Source organism: Bufo bufo, chromosome 3 (assembly GCF_905171765.1).
Source record: "Bufo bufo chromosome 3, aBufBuf1.1, whole genome shotgun sequence".
In the NCBI taxonomy this organism is placed as follows: Eukaryota; Metazoa; Chordata; class Amphibia; order Anura; family Bufonidae; genus Bufo; species Bufo bufo.
The window spans coordinates 61,251,950-61,264,381 of record NC_053391.1 but is presented as its reverse complement, the minus strand read 5'-3'; positions in this window follow the sequence as shown (position 1 = coordinate 61,264,381).

Genomic DNA, 12,432 nt, shown 5'->3' with positions numbered 1-12,432 from the left:
GAATGAGAACATGTATCCATCCTCTGATGGCTACTTCCAGCAGGATACTGCACCATGTCACAAAGCTCGAATCATTTCAATTTGGTTTCTTGAACATGACAATGAGTTCACTGTACTAAAATGGCCCCCACAGTCACCAGATCTCAACCCAATAGAGCATCTTTGGGATGTGGTGGAACGGGAGCTTCGTGCCCTGGATGTGCATCCCTCAAATCTCCATCAACTGCAAGATGCTATCCTATCAATATGGGCCAACATTTCTAAAGAATGCTATCAGCACCTTGTTGAATCAATGCCGTGTAGAATTAAGGCAGTTCTGAAGGCAAAAAGGGGTCCAACACCGTATTAGTATGGTGTTCCTAATAATTCTTTAGGTGAGTGTATATCTCCTTGAGAAGCCAATTTGACCCTAAAGGGTTAATTCAACCTGTAATCTAAACTCTGTCCTGTCACTTCTCTTATCTCTCTGCTCTGCTATCAGTAAACCTTTCCGTGATATATTGTCTCACATGCGGGCGTCAGGGAGCCGCTATCTAATGGCGGGAGACTCCCTGAACGTCCGGGAGACTTGAGATCCCTGACATGCTCATGTGAAACTGGCCTATATTTCTAACTGACATGTATTGAACTATGTACTGTATATATGCAATGAAAAAGGGTGTGTCATCACATCCCAAAGTGCAGGTGCTTGTTGCCATGGCTGAAAGCACAAAGACAAAAAAAAAAAAACAATGCAACAGCGCTCTGCAAACACAAATAAAGTACAATAATGCCATAAATATAGAAATGATTCTGGTACTAATGCTGCGCTTATTTTGTAAATTTGAGATTCTTGGCAAATACATTTTGTACAAAATTATCTGTGCCTGTCCGCCGGCATCAAGACGATCTCTATGGAACAGGAACCTAACACTAAATGCTACCTGTTATGGTGCCGTACTGGCCACCATTACATCCATGGAATGCAGGTACCAAGATGCATGCTGAGCCCACTCTATACCTTACCTCTCCTGGTGCCAGACAGCTTCCAATGAATGCAGGGAGAGCAGGCTACAGCTTTATACTTGCACTAATTAAAATCAGCCTAGGGGCAGACAGGTTGGTCAGGGGTGCAAGACTTAATGGAGTCAGTCACACCTCCAGTACAAACTGCAAAGAAAAAGGGGGTCAGTCAGCACAACCTAATGCGCAGGTGCACGTTGCCATGGCTGAATGCACAAAGACAAAAAACTATGCAACAGCGCTCTGCAGACACAAATAAAGTACAATAATGCCATAATTCTAGAAAATATTCTTGTGCTAATGCGACGCTTATTTTATAAATTTGAGATTCTTGCCAAATACATTTTGTATAAAATTTGTTGTGCCTGTCCGCCAGCGTCAAGGCGAGGAAAAGGCAGAATGAACCCAGCATGCATGTGAAACCTGCATTCCCTGTATTTTATGGTGGCCAGTATGGCACCATAACAGGTAGCATTTAGTGATAGGTTCCTGTCCTATAGAGATTGCCTTGATGCCTTGTATACAGGTATATAACTGTGTATATATGTCATCACCAAGCTTTAAACCGTGTACCTACCTTGTTTATATGCCAGAGTACCAAGTCACGTTGAACTTCCTTTGCACTTCACCTCATGTCTTCGCTCAGGCTTGGACTAGCCCACAAGGGTCAGGTGAATTTGGGATTTACAAATGGGGGTTGGGTAATATTTACATATAGATGTACAGTAGGCCCCAAAAGAAATTTTACTGGTTGGCCCAAGGCACTCTAGTCTGATAGTCTCTCTGCACACATTCCTTATTGCATCATCTAAGGCTACTTTCACACTTGCATTTTTGCCTGATCCATCATGGATCAGCAAAAACTCTTCTGTTTTTGATAACACAACCAGCTGCATCTGTTAAGCCTCATGCAGACATCAGTGTTTCACGGACGTGTGCTGTACGTGTTCTCCACGGACAGCACACGTCCCTTTTCATTTTAATGTGTGTATTCACACATCAGTGTTTCAGCACGGTCCGTGGGTCCGTTTTTCTTTTACCACGGATGCATGATCTATTTTGTCTGTGTTCACGGATCCATCACGCCCATTACAGTCTATGGGTCCGTGAAAACCACGGATGCCATCCGTGTTGCATCCGTATTTCACAGATCATTAACAAGAGATTCTTTGAAAATTATTTTTCAGCTGTTGAGTGTTAGTGAAACACGGATGCAACACGGATCTATCACGGGAGAAAACAAGGATTGAACACGGTCCATGTTACCACTGATCCAAAACTGACACGGACGTCTGCATGAGGCATTAGGAACAGATCGGGTTGTATTATCTTTAAAATAGCAATGACAGATCCGGTATGACACGCAATGCAAGTCAATGGTACCAGACCCATTTCTCCGCATTCCAAGCTGGACAGAAAATCGCTGCTTGCATGTATGGTTTGCATGATATGGGAACGCAACCAAATGGAATGGAATGCATTCTGGTGCATTCCGTTCTGTTCAGTTTTGTCACCGTTGACAATGAATGGGGACAAAACGGAAGTGTTTTTCTCTGGTATTGAGATCCTCTGCAATCAATACCGGAAATGAAAAAAGCAGATGTAAAAGTGGCCTACTGTAAGTCCTGCTGGCCTCCTGTCACATTCCAAAAGAACAAAAAAAACCTTCTTTTGCTAATAATTCAACATTGTAATTGGAAGTGAACTTACTTTAGGCTGATGTACAGAGTACCTATGCATTGATATTGAGTCATAGCTACAGTTTTAAAAGGCTTTTTGACACAGTCACACTTATGAATGCGACTATGTATTTACAATGGTAAAAATCTGCTTCCTGTGATAAATAGGGACAAATGGAACTGTGCACAGTGGAGAGAAAAGAAGAGAAAATGCCATTTATCATGTGAAGTGCGCTTCCAACAGAGAGGTAAGTTTGCTTTTGGCAATTTTCAGTTTTTATATTTATTATATTTTTAATTATATATTTTTTTTGCATTGATTTTTTACAATACCTTCCTTTTGGATGATTGGATGTACACTGCGTGCAGAATTATTAGGCAAATGAGTATTTTGACCACATCATCCTCTTTATGCATGTTGTCTTACTCCAAGCTGTATAGGCTCGAAAGCCTACTACCAATTAAGCATATTAGGTGATGTGCATCTCTGTAATGAGAAGGGGTGTGGTCTAATGACATCAACACCCTATATCAGGTGTGCATAATTATTAGGCAACTTCCTTTCCTTTGGCAAAATGGGTCAAAAGAAGGACTTGACAGGCTCAGAAAAGTCAAAAATAGTGAGATATCTTGCAGAGGGATGCAGCACTCTTAAAATTGCAAAGCTTCTGAAGCGTGATCATCGAACAATCAAGCGTTTCATTCAAAATAGTCAACAGGGTCGCAAGAAGCGTGTGGAAAAACCAAGGCGCAAAATAACTGCCCATGAACTGAGAAAAGTCAAGCGTGCAGCTGCCAAGATGCCACTTGCCACCAGTTTGGCCATATTTCAGAGCTGCAACATCACTGGAGTGCCCAAAAGCACAAGGTGTGCAATACTCAGAGACATGGCCAAGGTAAGAAAGGCTGAAAGACGACCACCACTGAACAAGACACACAAGCTGAAACGTCAAGACTGGGCCAAGAAATATCTCAAGACTGATTTTTCTAAGGTTTTATGGACTGATGAAATGAGAGTGAGTCTTGATGGGCCAGATGGATGGGCCCGTGGCTGGATTGGTAAAGGGCAGAGAGCTCCAGTCCGACTCAGACGCCAGCAAGGTGGAGGTGGAGTACTGGTTTGGGCTGGTATCATCAAAGATGAGCTTGTGGGGCCTTTTCGGGTTGAGGATGGAGTCAAGCTCAACTCCAAGTCCTACTGCCAGTTTCTGGAAGACACCTTCTTCAAGCAGTGGTACAGGAAGAAGTCTGCATCCTTCAAGAAAAACATGATTTTCATGTAGGACAATGCTCCATCACACGCGTCCAAGTACTCCACAGCGTGGCTGGCAAGAAAGGGTATAAAAGAAGAAAATCTAATGACATGGCCTCCTTGTTCACCTGATCTGAACCCCATTGAGAACCTGTGGTCCATCATCAAATGTGAGATTTACAAGGAGGGAAAACAGTACACCTCTCTGAACAGTGTCTGGGAGGCTGTGGTTGCTGCTGCACGCAATGTTGATGGTGAACAGATCAAAACACTGACAGAATCCATGGATGGCAGGCTTTTGAGTGTCCTTGCAAAGAAAGGTGGCTATATTGGTCACTGATTTGTTTTTGTTTTGTTTTTGAATGTCAGAAATGTATATTTGTGAATGTTGAGATGTTATATTGGTTTCACTGGTAAAAATAAATAATTGAAATGGGTATATATTTGTTTTTTGTTAAGTTGCCTAATAATTATGCACAGTAATAGTCACCTGCACACACAGATATCCCCCTAAAATAGCTAAAACAAAAAACAAACTAAAAACTACTTCCAAAAATATTCAGCTTTGATATTAATGAGTTTTTTGGGTTCATTGAGAACATGGTTGTTGTTCAATAATAAAATTAATCCTCAAAAATACAACTTGCCTAATAATTCTGCACTCCCTGTATAATGATATAGTACAGGGATGCTCAACCTGCGGCCCTCCAGCTGTTGTAAAAGTACAACTCCCCCCATTCCCTTCTGTAGGCTGTCCGGGGATGATGGGGGTTGTCGTTTTGCAACGGCTGGAGGGCCTCAGGTTGTGCATTCCTGATATAGTGGATAATTACTAGATGTTACGAGGTGCCTCTTGTAATAATTCAAATCTATTTACATAGATACATGTTACATGTTTACTCTATGAAATTACAATACATTATTATAAGAATTCAATGTCACAGAAGACCACAGTGCTCACCACAACTCATCCGTTTACTGCTACAAGCTTATTCCAATAGCATCCACAGAAGAGGTCTGAGTTCCATCGAGTGACAGCCATTTCTCATCCAGTTACGTTTCATTATGGCCCTAACCATGTGGTGATGTATCTACATAATTTTTGAATATTATAATCCTTCCACTAAGGGGTGGCTTATGTCTCAGCACTCTTTCATAGAGGCACAGTTTGGCAGGTCATAGTTGCTGTTACAAGCAAGCATGTTTTGCCCCATTTGCTTGACTTATTATTTCTATTTTTGAGCAGTTGCTATACAGTTGGATAATTTAGGGAGACTTTTTGTTTCAAGAGGAACTGTTATGACAAAAGTCAATGCAATCTGAAAGCAGATTATTATAGAGCAGGAAGAGCTGAGCAGATTGAGTTATAGTTTTGTGGGGAAATATTCAGTAAAGCCTGTAATTTATACATTTATATCTAAGACCCAACGCCTAAACACAAGATGGACAACATTGTGTACGCAGTCCAGTGCAATGAGGAATGCTCAGAAATGTATATCAGCGAAACAAAACAACAACTACATCAGCGTATGGTTAAGCATAGAAGAGCCAAAACCTCTGGTCAAGATTCAGCCGTGTACTTACATCTAAAAGAAACAGGTCACACCTTTGAAGACAGTCAAGTATGTGTTTTGGATAAGGAGGCCGATTGGTACAAACGAGGTGTGAAGGAGGCCATCTACGTAAAAATGGAGAAGCCAAGCTTGAATAGAGGCGGGGGGGGGGGGGGGTAGACATCTATTGTCTGCCACATACAATGCTGTCTTGCTGTCTTGACACCTTTTTCTGGGAGGTCATTATCACCTACTGACTCCAATTAGGATAATGGAATCAAAATCTTTGACCCCATGGTGGGTATAATGACCTCTGACCCCATGCTGGGTATAATTACCAGATGTTGATTCAGTTACATATTTATTCCCAGAGAATTCTTGTACAGTCACTCAGAATTGAGAAAGCTAGTTGGAAAAACGAGTGAAACGTTTTCAAGAAATCTACAGTAAGTCCAGTTGCCTTGATTTATTCTTTACAGATATACCATGACCTGGATAAATGAGAACCTTCACAGACATTTATATCTTCGCTTTTTCTATTTCTTATGAACAGCTATGGGTACACAGAGGGGGTCTGCAAAGACAAGGGGGTCAGCACCTTCTAATGTGCAGGTGCACGCTGCCATGGCAAAGACCTCGAGAAAAAAAAGACAATGCAGCAGCACCCTGCAAATCAGATAAAGTACAATAATGCCATAGTCACAAAAATTATAGTGCTAATGCTACGCTTATTTATAAAGTGAGATACTTGGCAAATGCATTTTGTACAAAACCATCTGAGCCCGTCTGCCGAACGTCAAGGCGATCTCTGTAAGACGGGTCCTGACACTAAATATAACCTGTTATGCACCATAATGGCTGCCATAAAGTTCAGGAAGTGTTGGATCCACATGCAAGCTGGGTCCACTCTACCTTTTACCATTTTTGGTGCCAAAATAGCCTCCATTACAAGCTGCTGCATTGTCTTTTTTTCTCTAGGTCTTTGCCATGGCAGCGTGCACCTGCACACTGGGAGGTGCTGACTAACCCCCTTTTCTTTGCAGATTTACAATGCTGGAGATGTGGCTAGAGATGTTGCGAACATAAAATTTTCAGTTCGCGAACGGAGAACGCGAATTTCCGCAAATGTTCGCGAACAGGCGAACCGTCAGACTTCAATAGGCAGGCGAATTTTAAAACCCACAGGGACTCTTTCTGGCCACAATAGTGATGGAAAAGTTGTTTCAAGGGGACTAACACCTGGACTGTGGCATGCCGGAGGGGGATCCATGGCAAAACTCTCATGGAAAATTACGTAGTTGACGCAGAGTCGGGTTTTAATCCATAAAGGGCATAAATCACCTAACATTCCTAAATTGTTTGGAATAACGTGCTTTAAAACATCCAGTGTGTGTATACGATCAGGTATGATGTTGTATCAATCAGGTAGTGTAAGGGTTACGCCCACTTCACAGTGACAGACCAAACTCTGACAGACCAAACTCCCCGTTCAACGCACCGCAAACTACCGCAAACAGTCCATTTGCACAACCGCAAACTCCCCATTTGTACAAGGTTGGATACCAAGCTAGCCATGTCCCGTTCCTTGTTCTCACTGACGTCATTGAAGGTCTTATCCTCCACCCACCCACGTACAACACCAAGGGTCCCCGAAAGGTGACAACAAGCCCCCTGGGACGCCTGCTGTGGTTGGTCTTCCACCTCCTCAAAGCCACCTTCCTCCTCTGACTCCTCTTCTTCAGACTCCTCTCTCTGCGTTGACGCAGGTCCAGCAATCGACGACGACAAGGCTGCTTCTGGTGGTGATGGTGACCACAACTCTTCCTCTTCATGCTCATCTACGGCCTGATCCAGCACTCTTCGCAGGGCACGCTCCAGAAAAAACGCATATGGGATGAGGTCAATGATGTTGCCTTGGGTTTGACTGACCAGGTTTGTCACCTCCGCAAAAGGGCGCATGAGCCTACAGCCATTGTGCATGAGCGTTCAGTAACGCGGCCCAAAAATACCCAGCTCCGCAGAGGAAGTCCTCTTTTTTTTTTAATTAAAAAAATCTGTTCTTACCAGTTTAATCTCTGTTTTGTCCCCTATCAGGGGCCAGTGTATGGAATAGATTTTAGGAATTGGGAGATGGAAAAAGATGGTTGGTCGGTCCTCTTACTTCCAATTTGGGGCACTGCGCGTGCGCCGTGCAATGTACTGTGCCACCCTATATGAGTGGTGTGTTAAGTAGTACTATTCCTATCAGTTTAATCCCTGTTACGTCCCCTATCAGGGGCCAGTGTATGGAATAGATTTTAGGAACCGGGAGATGGAAAAAGATGGTTGGTCAGTCCTCTTACTTCCAATTTGGGGCACTGCGCGTGCGCCGTGCAATGTACTGTGCCACCCTATATGAGTGGTGTGTTAAGTAGTACTATTCTTATCAGTTTAATCCCTGTTACGTCCCCTATCAGGGGACGTGTATGGAATAGATTTTAGACAACCGCAAAGAGTTGTCAATAGATGACACACTCATGACATAAATTTTATTCCTCTATGCGTCAATCTTGGTGTAGTGATGACTGTGCTCGTGCGCACGTTTGGGAGATTGCAGGTGATGGCGGTTTTTCAAAGCCTATGGTCATGCTGAAGTAGTTCAGTGACAGTTAAGTGACCCAGAAAACAATGATTCTGCAGTGTGGGCCCATTGTTGGCCTAGTAGGCTTTAATGATCACCTTAGATGATCACAAATAAAATTAATGTTTTTTCTATGAAAAATTATCCAGCCGATCGCTTTTGGTCTGTTCACAATGAAGCAACAACCTTATCATCTGGGGTGTGCCAACATTGCCAACACACTCATAGAGATGATCGCTTCATTGTGATACGCCTTCACCACAACAAGGTAAAGATCACGAAGGGGAATTGACACATGTATGTGCCTTTTTTTTTGTTTTGTTTTTGCAGCCACAGTGCAGCACCAGAGGCCAGAAAAATTTGGCATGTACACATGCCTGAAAAATTTGGTATTGCTGTAGCAGCGGCCGGAAAAATTGATGTTTTCCAGGCAGAAAGTGCACTAAAACATTGCGGCTTGAACCCTAGTTGGTGGCGGAGAAGTCACGCAAGTCATTCGGCATGCAGAGATTAAATACAGCAGTGTGTGGACCATTTTTAGCCCAAGGCATCTCATCAGGCCTTTCTTAGTCAAATGCATCCCCCACTGTCAGTCCCTTCGGGATCCATGCCTCATTCATCTTAATAAAGGTGAGGTAATCTAGACTTTTTTGACCTAGGCGACTTCTCTTCTCAGTGACAATACCTCCTGCTGCGCTGAAGGTCCTTTCTGACAGGACACTTGAAGCGGGGCAGGCCAGAAGTTCTATCGCAAATTGGGATAGCTCCGGCCACAGGTCAAGCCTGCACTCCCAGTAGTCAAGGGGTTCATCGCTCCTCAGAGTGTCGATATCTGCAGTTAAGGCGAGGTAGTCTGCTACCTATAGGTCGAGTCGTTCTCTGAGGGTGGACCCCGAAGGGCTGTGGCGATGCGTAGGACTTAAAAAGTTCTGCATGTCCTCCATCAACAACACGTCTGTAAAGCGTCCTGTCCTTGCCGGCGTTGTCGTGGTAGGAGGAGGATTACTTTCACCTCTTCCCCTGTTATATTCCTGTTGTGCTGTGACATCACCCTTATACGCTGTGTAAAGCATACTTTTTAACTTGTTTTGGAACTGCTGCATCCTTTCCGACTTCCGGTAATTCAGTAACATTTCAGGCACTTTCTGCTTATACCGGGGGTCTAGTAGCGTGGCCACCCAGTACAGGTCGTTCTCCTTCAGCCTTTTAATACGAGGGTCCCTCAACAGGCCTGACAGCATGAAAGACCCCATTTGCACAAGGTTGGATGCCGAGCTACACATGTCCCGTTCCTCGTCCTCACTGATCTCATTGAAGGTCTGTTCATCCCCCCAGCCACGTACAACACCACGGGTACCAGATAGGTGACAACGAGCACCCTGGAATGCCTGCTGTGGTTGGTCTTCCTCCTCCTCAAAGCCACATTCCTCCTCTGACTCCTCTTCCTCAGACTCCTCTTCCAGCGTTGCCGCAGGTCCAGCAAGCGATGCTGATAAGGCTGTTTCTGGTGGTGATGGTGACCACAACTCTTCCTCTTCATGCTCATCTACGGCCTGATCCAGCACTCTTCGCAGGGCACGCTCCAGGAAGAAAACAAATGGGATGATGTTGCTGATGGTGCCTTTGGTGCGACTGACTAGGTTTGTCACCTCCTCAAAAGTACGCATGAGCCTACAGGCATTGCGTATGAGCGTCCAGTAACGTGGCAAAAAAATACCCAGAGGCTGTCCTAGCACCCCAGTCATACAAATACTCGTTGATGGCTTTTTCTTGTTGGAGCAGGCGGTCGAACATTAGGAGTGCTGAATTCCAACGAGTCGGGCTGTCGCAAATCAAGCGCCTCATTGGCATGTTGTTTCGCCGCTGAATATCTGAAAAGTGCGCCATGGCCGTGTAGGAATGCCTGAAATGGCCACACACCTTCCTGGCCTGCTTGAGGACGTCCTGTAAGCCTGGGTACTTATGCACAAAGCGTTGTACGATCAGATTCAACACATGTGCCATGCACGGCACATGTGTCAACTTGCCCAAATTCAATGCCGCCAACAAATTGCTTCCGTTGTCACACACCACTTTGACGATCTCCAGTTGGTGCTGAGTCAGCCACTGATCCACCTGTGCGTTCAGGGCAGACAGGAGTGCTGGTCCGGTGTGACTCTCTGCTTTCAGGCAAGTCAACCCCAAGACGGCGTGACACTGTCGTATCCGGGATGTGGATTAGCCCCTGGGGAGCTGGGGGGGGGGTGCCGTTGATGTGGAGCAAGACGCAGCAGCATAAGAGGACTCAGCCAAGGAGGTTAGCGAAGAGGATGAGTAGGAGGAGTAGAGGAGGTGGCAGCAGGCCTGCCTGCAAGTCGTGGCGGTGTCACCAACTCCTCTGCAGATTCCATGCTTGGCAGCCGTCAGCAGGTTTACCCAATGCGCAGTGTACGTGATATACCTGCCCTGACCTTGCTTTGCAGAGCAGGCATCAGTGGTCAGATGGACCCTTGCCCCAACACTGTGTGCCAGACATGCCATGACTTCCTTTTCCACAATAGAGTACAGGTTGGGGATTGCCTTTTGTGAAAATAAATTTCGGCCGGGTACCTTCCACTGCGGTGTCCCAATAGCTACAAATTTTTTGAAGGCCTCAGACTCCACCAGCTTGTATGGTAAAAGCTGGCGGGCTAAGAGTTCCGACAAGCCAGCTGTCAGACGCCGGGCAAGGGGGTGACTCTGTGACATTGGCTTCTTACGCTCAAACATTTCCTTGACAGACACCTGACTGTGGGCAGATGAGCAGGAACTGCTGAAGGTGAGAGGCGGAGTGGCGGATGTTTGAGAGGGGGAAAGGAGGACAGCAGTGGTTGACGTGGCTGAAGATGCTGGACCAGGAGGAGGATGGCGGCTTTGAGTTTGTGTGCTGCTTGTGCTCATCATGTGTTGATCCCATAGGCGTTTGGGATTTGAGATCATGTGCCTTCGCAAAGGGTGTTGGACTTCCTACGACTCAGTTTCTTTTGGCACAGGTTGCAAATGGCATCGCTGTTATCAGAGGCAAACACACACAAAAAATGCCACACTGCTAAGCTTTGCAATGACGGCATTCTGGTGGTGGCAACAGCATGCATTGATTGGCGTGCTGTCTGGCTGACCCCGGGTGCCGATACATGCTGTCTGACTGTGCCACTAGCTCTTTGCGACGACCTCCCCCTGCTTCCAACTCGTCTCCTCCTCCTCTCTGTCTCCCCATCTGAACTTTCCCCCTGTTCTTTTTCTCTTCTAGCGGTCACCCACGTGACATCCACGGACACATAGTCATCATCAACCGCTTCACTTGTATCTGACAACTCAGCAAAGGAAGCAGCAGCGGGTACAACATCATCATCACACTGTACGTCCATGTGTGTAATGCTGCCTGACTGAGACATATCCCTGTTATCTACATCCTCTGGCAATATTGGTTGCGCATCACTAATTTCTTCCAACTGATGTGTAAATAACTCCTCTGACAGATCAAGTGAAGCGGCTGTGGTGATGGTGTTGGTGGTGACGGCGGGCGGGCGAGTGGTAACTTGAGAGGTGCCCGAAGCTGAGCTGGAGGAGGATGGTGCGTCAAGGTTCTGAGCGGAAGCTGTAGAAGATTGGGTGTCCTGTGTAAGCCAGTCAACTATGTCCTCAGAATTTTTCGAGTTTAGGGTACGTGGCCTCTGAACACTGGGCATTATTCTAGGGCCAAAGGAAATCACAGCACCATGACCATGACGGCCCCAGTGGGGTGGCCTGCCTCTGCCTGTAATTTTTTTTTAGATTAGTGGTACTATGCGTGCAAGGTACTGTGCCACCCTATATGAGTGGTGGGCAGTGGGCACAGTACAGTCTGTGGGCCTGACACACACTGGCAGGCAACTGCAATTATATTACAGAGGAAAAATTTCATGACTATCTGCAAGGTGCTGTGCCACCCTATATGAGTGGTGGGCATGGGCACAGTACAGTCTGTGGGCCTGACACTCACTGGCAGGCAACTGCAATTATATTACAGAGTAAAAATTTAATGACTTTTTTATCTGCAAGGTGCTGATTGGCACTCCTGCAATGCCAATCCGGTATCTCACGGACCATGTTCCACGTATGTCTGCATGAGGCTTTATTAGTCAGTTTCTAGATCTGGAGAAGGGTGCACTGCAAGTCTTGTAGAACACAGTAGCCTCAGAAGTTCGGAACTAAAAACCAAAGTCAGCTGGGGGGGCGGAGCTAGCGCCAGACCGCGATGGCAGCGTAGTTAGGAGCTCTCCGCTACAAATCCTACAAAGCACCAGCGTACATTAGCTGACTGCCAGA